Raw genomic sequence first — 7,652 nt, 5'->3', positions numbered from 1 at the left:
CCAACAATCATATGACCCCCTATGAGCAAGCACTTTGGCGACAGTGGGAAGGAAAAACTCCCTTTTAACAGGAAGAAACCTCCGGCAGAACCAGGCTCAGGGAGGGGTGGCCATCTGCTGCGACCGGTTGGGGTGAAAGAAGGAAAACAGGATGAAAGACATGCTGTGGAAGAGAGACAGAGATTAATAACAGATATGATTCGATGCAGAGAGGTCTATTAGCACATAGTGAGTGAGAAAGGTGACTGGAAGGGAAAAACTCAATGCATCATGGGAATCCCCGGCAGCCTACGTCTATTGCAGCATAACTAAGGGAGGATTCAGGGTCACCTGGTCCAGCCCTAACTATATGCTTTAGCAAAAAGGAAAGTTTTAAGCCTAATCTTGAAAGTAGAGATAGTGTCTGTCTCCCGAATCCAAACTGGAAGTTGGTTCCACAGAAGAGGGGCCTGAAAACTGAAGGCTCTGCCTCCCATTCTACTTTTAAATACTCTAGGAACAACAAGTAGGCCTGCAGTGCAAGAGCGAAGTGCTCTAATAGGGTGATATGGTACTACAAGGTCATTAAGATAAGATGGGGCCTGATTATTTAAGACCTTGTATGTGAGGAGCAGGATTTTGAATTCAATTCTGGATTTAACAGGAAGCCAATGAAGGGAAGCCAAAACAGGAGAAATATGCTCTCTCTTTCTAGTCCCTGTCAGTACTCTTGCTGCAGCATTTTGGATTAGCTGAAGGCTTTTCAGCGAGTTTTTAGGACATCCTGATAATAGTGAATTACAGTAGTCCAGCCTGGAAGTAATAAATGCATGAACTAGTTTTTCAGCATCACTCTGAGACAGGATATTTCTAATTTTAGAGATGTTGCGCAAATGGAAGAAAGCAGTCTTACATATTTGTTTAATATGTGCGTTGAAGGACATGTCCTGGTCAAAAATGACTCCAAGGTTTCTCACAGTGTTACTGGAGGCCAAGGTAATGCCATCCAGAGTAAGAATCTGCTTAGATACCATATTTCTAAGATTTTCAGGGCCGAGTACAATAACCTCAGTTTTATCTGAATTAAGAAGCAGAAAGTTAGCGGCCATCCAGGTCTTTATGTCTTTAAGACATTCCTGCAGTTTAACTAATTGGTGTGTGTTACCTGGCTTCATGGATAGATAGAGCTGCGTGTCATCTGCATAGCAGTGAAAATTTATGCTATGTCTTCTAATGATGTTGCCTAGGGGAAGCATGTATAATGTAAATAGAATTGGTCCTAGCACTGAACCCTGTGGAACACCATAATTGACCTTAGTGTCTGAAGAGGACTCTCCATTTACATGTACAAATTGGAGTCTATTAGATAGATATGATACAAACCACTGCAGTGCAGTACCTGTAATACCTACAGCATGTTCTAATCGCTCTAATAGGATATTATGGTCAACAGTATCGAATGCAGCACTGAGGTCTAGCAGGACAAGCACAGAGATGAGTCCACTGTCAGAGGCCATAAGAAGATCATTTGTAACCTTCACTAAAGCTGTTTCTGTGCTGTGCTGAGCTCTGAAACCTGACTGAAACGCTTCAAATAAGCCATTCCTCTGCAGATGATCTACACTCATTTCTAAAAGACCAGGGAACCAACCCATGGCTGCCCTTCCTGCTGTTTGCATACAGAGAAGTTCCCCTACCTTTAACAAGTTTCTCTATGGCTGGGATGTAAATGGGCCCTTGGATCTACACTTGAAGGGTTGGGAGTCTGCTTCCTCCACTCAGAGTGATAAAGGGGCCGTGCAATATGTACTCGAAATGAGGCATCATCTGGCGAGACATTGCAAGGAAGCTTGGGGAACCTGTGCAAGGCTCAGAAAACCCAAAAAACCTGGTATGGCCAGCAGGCAAGGCACTGAGACTTCCAGCACAGTCAAAAGGTTTTGTTACTCCTCCTTTCTGCCAACACTTCTAGCAAAATGGCAATGGCCATACACTGAAGGCTCAACAAAATGAACAGGTCCATTTTAATCAGCTTGATTTTTCCTCCAAGTGTGAAATCATGCAAAGCAATTCTGTTACACTAATGCAGACGTTTCTGACACATGTGTATGTTGAGAGATTGTTCAAAGTATTGATCGTATATCCCGCAAAACCACTTGAGAAAGTCATTTACTATTTTTACTACTTGGAATTCCATCACAGAGGAAGTCCACACATACGAGGTGCACCTGTGTTTGAAGACTGATGTTGTATTGAGCAATTTTATGAACAGATATAAATACAGCTGAACTTCTGATCCAAATTCATATCCAGAGAGTGGCAGAAGTTCAAGTGAGCAGCAAAACCACCCCAAAACATGTGTAAATTAAAGCTGCAAGCAGCGTTATGAGGGCCCTCGCACCCCATCGTGTCGAGCCACGCCCAACACCTAAAACCAGCACGTCCGATCTGATGTCACATTGATGGAATTCATGCATTTAACCCCCAGGTAACATTTCATCTCATTCAATCATGATTATAGTCGTCCCACTAGGTGGTGCTCTAACCATTATTGACAAATGGCATAATAAACATTTCCGAGGTCGAGTCTCATCACGCCTGCCACCTTTGGGAGAGATTGGACATTGTGTTTTTGAGTGACAGCAGATTACTGCTTTTTGGCGAGTGATTGAAACTCCACGTGCCACCATGACCACCCCGTTTCCCTGAACGTAAAAAGCTTCGCAATTTAACATCACAAAGGTCTTTAGATTCCACGCACTTGAGATTGCGGCAATATGATAAAATCCCTTGGAGGAGTTCGTCAAAGAACGGTGCCTGAAAAGAGGGGAAAATCTCGCCAAAATGACATATTAATTTTAAAATGGCTGACTCCCTGTTGGATTTGGGATATTGCTCCAAGAGACTTTTTTGTACATCTTGGTATCTCCTATAAGCTTACCTGGTTTCAGACTCATAGATTAAACACAGAGCAGGGGCTGATGATTTGAAATTTTGTAGGGGGCGCTGTGGAGCCATTTTGCGCTATTCAATGAAAATGGTAAAATAACAAGAAAGCGCTCATCACATTGGAGATGTGCACCAAATTTCACGACATTTTAAACTTTCCAAGCCCCTCAAAAGCCACTTCATTGTTCATGGTGAACCGCGTTGCCACCAGGGTGCGCCGTTCAGTTTAAAGTCACAATTTTCTCACTGAAGCATCATGAGGGACTGATGGTGATATTCACCGCTTTTGAGGTGGCCACGATGAACCTGTGAAAATCAGTAGAAGAAAATGAAAGCCATGGCATTTCCTGGTGCCACTAGGTGGCGCTCTACCTATTCCTGACAATGGGCACATCATTGTGTTCAGGGCGGGTCTGACATCATTCCTGTAAAGTCTGGTACTGATCAGACTGGATTTCATTGAGTTATACTAATTTGTTTCTCAATGGCGAGACATCAATATTCGCCATGCTGCTGGGGTCACACCCTTTCGCGAAAAGTCACAGTTTTCACTGTAACCCAAGACCAACTCCTTAAGGCTTTCCTGGAGAAATTTGAGGCTGCAGATGTCAACCATAACAATATTGTACCCCAAAGTGTAAAACATGACATTTCCTGTTCCCACTAGGTGGCGCTGTCCCTGGTGTCAAATATGGCAGTTGAAATATGTTCAGGGTTGGAGCCTTATCGTATGTGTGCTCTTTGGTCCACGTCGGACCATGTATGAGGGAATGAGAGGCAATAAGATTTTCATGGCGAGTCATCGAAATTCGCCGTGGCGCCACGGCCCCACAGTATTGCGAAAACTCAAAAGCGCCGCAATTTAACATGGCCCAGGTGTGTAGTTGAAACTGACCAAAGATGAAGCTTATACGACCAAATCCCAAGGAGGAGTTTGAAAAAGTTCGAGGCATGGAAATGGCAAAATTAGAGCCAAAATGTCACGTTCACTTCCAAATGGCGGACTTCCTGTTGGGTTTAGGACATGGCCATAATAGACTTTTTTGTGCGTCTCCTAAAGATAGATATGTTTGCCAACTTTCATACATGTACGTCATTCCCATCTCGGGGGCTCGCGTTTTTCATTTTTCTAGGTGGCGCTACTGAGTCAATTTTCCCTGGACATGTCTACGAACATTAAAATACATAAATTTTCACCACACCTGACGCGTGTGCAAAATTTCATGAGTTTTTGAGCATGTTTAGGCCCTCAAAAGGCCGATTCATTTGCCGTACTAATAATAATAATAAGAAGAAGAAACAGAGCAGATACAATAGGGCGTTCGCACTCTCGGTGCTCGGGCCCTAATAATAATTAGAAGAAACGGAGCAGATACAATAGGGCCTTCGCACTCTCAGTGCTCTGGCCCTAATAATAATAATAATAATAATAATTAAAGCTGCAAGCAGCGTTATGAGGGCCCTCGCACCCCGGCACGTCGGGCCACGCCCAACACCTACAACCAGCACGTCCGATCTGATGTCACATTGATGGAATTCATGCCTAGAACCACCAGCTAACGATTCATCTCATTCAATCATTATTATAGTCGTCCCACTAGGTGGCGCTCTAACCATTACTGACAAATGGGATAACAAACATTTCCGACCTTGAGTCTCATCACGCCTGCGAACTTTGGGAGAGATTGGACATTGTGTTTTTGAGTGACAGCAGATTACTGCTTTTTGGCAAGGGATTGAAACTCCAAGTGCCGCCATGGCCACCCCGTTTCCCTGAACGTAAAAACCTTCGCAATTTAACATCACAAAGGTCTTTAGATTCCACACACAGGAGATCGGGTTAATCTGATGAAATCCCTTGGAGGAGTTCGTCAAAGTATGAGGCCTGAAAAGAGGCGAAAAAGTGGCTAAAATTACACCTTAATTTTAAAATGGCTGACTTCCTGTTGGATTTGGGATATTGCTCCAAGAGACTTGTTTGTACATCTTGATATCCTCCATAAGCTTACCAGGTTTCAGACTTATAAATAAAACACAGAGCAGGGGCTGATGTTTTGAAATTTTGTAGGGGGCGCTGTGGAGCCATTTTGCATTATTCAAGGAAACTGATCACATAACAACAAAGCCCTCATCACATTGGAGGTTTGGGCCAAATTCCAAGACTTTTTAAAATTTCCAAGCCCCTCAAAAGCCACTTCGTCTTTCATGGTGAACCGCGTTGCCACCAGGGTGCGCCGTTCAGTTTAAAGTCACAATTTTCGCACAGAAGCATCATGAAGGACTGATGGTGATACTCACCGCTTTTGAGGTGGCCACGATGAACCTGTGAAAATCAGTACAACAAAATGAAAGACATGACATTTCCTGGTGCCACTAGGTGGCGCTCTACGTATTCCTGACAATGGGCATATCAATCTGTTCAGGGCGGGTCTGACATCATCCCTGTAAAATCTGGTACTGATCAGATTGGATTTCATTGAGTTACACTAATTTGTTTCTTCATGGCGAGACCTCAATGTTCGCCATGCTGCTGGGGTCACACCCTTCAGCGAAAACTCACAGTTTTCTCTGGAACCCAAGACCAACTCCTTAAGGCTTTCCTGGAGAAATTTGAGGCTGCAGATGTCACCCATTACAATACTGTACCCCAAAGTGTAAAACATGACATTTTCTGTTCCCACTAGGTGGCGCTGTACCTGATGTCAAATATGGCAGTTGAAATATGTTCAGGGTTGGAGCCTTATCATATGTGTCCACTTTGGTCAAGGTCGGACAATGTATGACAGAACGAGAGGCAATAAGATTTTCATGGCGAGTCATCGAAATTCGCCGTGGCGCCACGGCGTCACCGTATCCCGAAAACTCAAAAGCTCCGCAATTTAACATGGCCCAGGTGTGTAGTTGACACTGACCAAATATGAAGCTTGTACGATGAAATTCCAATGAGGAGTTCGCAAAAGTTCGAGGCATGGAAATGGCAAAATTAGAGCCAAAATGTCACCTTCACTTCTAAATTGCGGACTTCCTGTTGGGTTTGCGTCACATGTAGTCACAGACTTTTTTGTTTGTCTCGGCATGATACACATGTGTGCCACATTTCATAGATGTAGCCCAAACGATGTGGTCGTAAGGCTGCATTTAACAGCGCATAGGTGGCGCTCTAGAGCCATTTCCCAGTGCTCCTATGTAAAACCATTAAAATACAAAATTTTTCACCAGACCTGGCATGTGTGCAAAATTTCAAGAGTTTTCGAGCATGTTAAAGCCCTCAAAAAGGCCCTTGTTTTGCCTGAATAATAATAATAATAATAATAATTAAAGCTGCAAGCAGCGATATGAGGGCCCTCGCACCCCCGGCGCGTCGAGCCAAGCCCAACACCTAAAACCAGCGCTTCCGATCTGATGTCACATTGATGGAATTCATGCATTTAACCACCAGCTAAAATTTCATCTCATTCAACCATTATTATAGTCGTCCCACTAGGTGGCGCTCTAACCATTACTGACAAATGGCATAACAAACATTTCCGAGCTCGAGTCTCATCACGCCTGCGACCTTTGGGAGAGATTGGACATTGTGTTTTTGAGCGACAGCAGGTTACTGCTTTTTGGCGAGTGATTGAAACTCCACGTGCCGCCATGACCACCCCGTTTCCCTGAACGTAAAAAGCTTCGCAATTTAACATCACAAAGGTCTTTAGATTCCACACACAGGAGATCGTGTAAATCTAATGAAATCCCTTGGAGGAGTTCGTCAAAGTATGAGGCCTGAAAAGAGGGGAAAATGTCACCAAATTTACACATTAATTTTAAAATGGCTGACTTCCTGTTGGATTTGGGATATTGCTCCAAGAGACTTTTTTGTACATCTTGATATCTCCAATAAGCTTGCCAGGTTTCAAACTCATACATAAAACACAGAGCAGGGGCTGTTGTTTTGAAATTTTGTAGGGGGCGCTGTGGAGCCATTTTGCGCTCTTCAAGGAAAATGAACATATAAAAAGAAATCCCTCATCACATTAGAGGTGTGCGCCAAATTTCAAGACTTTTTAAACTTTTCAAACCCCTCAAAAGCCACTTCATCTTTCATGGTGAACTGCGCTGCCACCAGGGTGCGCCGTTCAGTTTATAGTCACAATTTTCTCACTGAAGCATCAAGAGGGACTGATGGTGATATTCACCGCTTTTGAGGTGGCCACGATGAACCTGTGAAAATCAGTACAACAAAATGAAAGACATGACATTTCCTGGTGCCACTAGGTGGCGCTCTACGTATTCCTGACAATGGGCATATCAATCTGTTCAGGGCGGGTCTGACATCATCCCTGTAAAATCTGGTACTGATCAGATTGGATTTCATTGAGTTACACTAATTTGTTTCTTCATGGCGAGACCTCAATGTTCGCCATGCTGCTGGGGTCACACCCTTCAGCGAAAACTCACAGTTTTCTCTGTAACCCAAGACCAACTCCTTAAGGCTTTCCTGGAGAAATTTGAGGCTGCAGATGTCACCCATTACAATACTGTACCCCAAAGTGTAAAACATGACATTTCCTGTTCCCACTAGGTGGCGCTGTCCCTGGTGTCAAATATGGCAGTTGAAATATGTTCAGGGTTGGAGCCTTATCATATGTGTCCACTTTGGTCAAGGTCGGACAATGTATGACAGAACGAGAGGCAATAAGATTTTCATGGCGAGTCATCGAAATTCGCCGTGGCGCCAC

At 43.8% G+C, this 7,652-nt stretch overlaps 1 protein-coding gene across 1 annotated transcript in view; it reads right to left on the bottom strand.

Annotated features, from left to right (window-relative positions):
- Positions 1 to 7,137, bottom strand: part of LOC102082136 (E3 ubiquitin-protein ligase CBL-B) — a 22,375-nt gene extending 15,238 nt beyond the window's left edge. Inside the window, exon 1 of the mRNA XM_019355716.1 lies at positions 7,110 to 7,137. The gene's annotated coding sequence lies outside the window, so the exon portion shown is untranslated. The remainder of the gene's footprint in view (positions 1 to 7,109) is intronic.
- Positions 7,138 to 7,652: the final 515 nt, after the last annotated feature.

Source organism: Oreochromis niloticus, linkage group LG10 (assembly GCF_001858045.2).
Source record: "Oreochromis niloticus isolate F11D_XX linkage group LG10, O_niloticus_UMD_NMBU, whole genome shotgun sequence".
NCBI lineage: Eukaryota > Metazoa > Chordata > Actinopteri > Cichliformes > Cichlidae > Oreochromis > Oreochromis niloticus.
The sequence above is the reverse complement of the archived record's forward strand: the minus strand, read 5'-3'. Positions and strand labels throughout refer to the sequence as shown.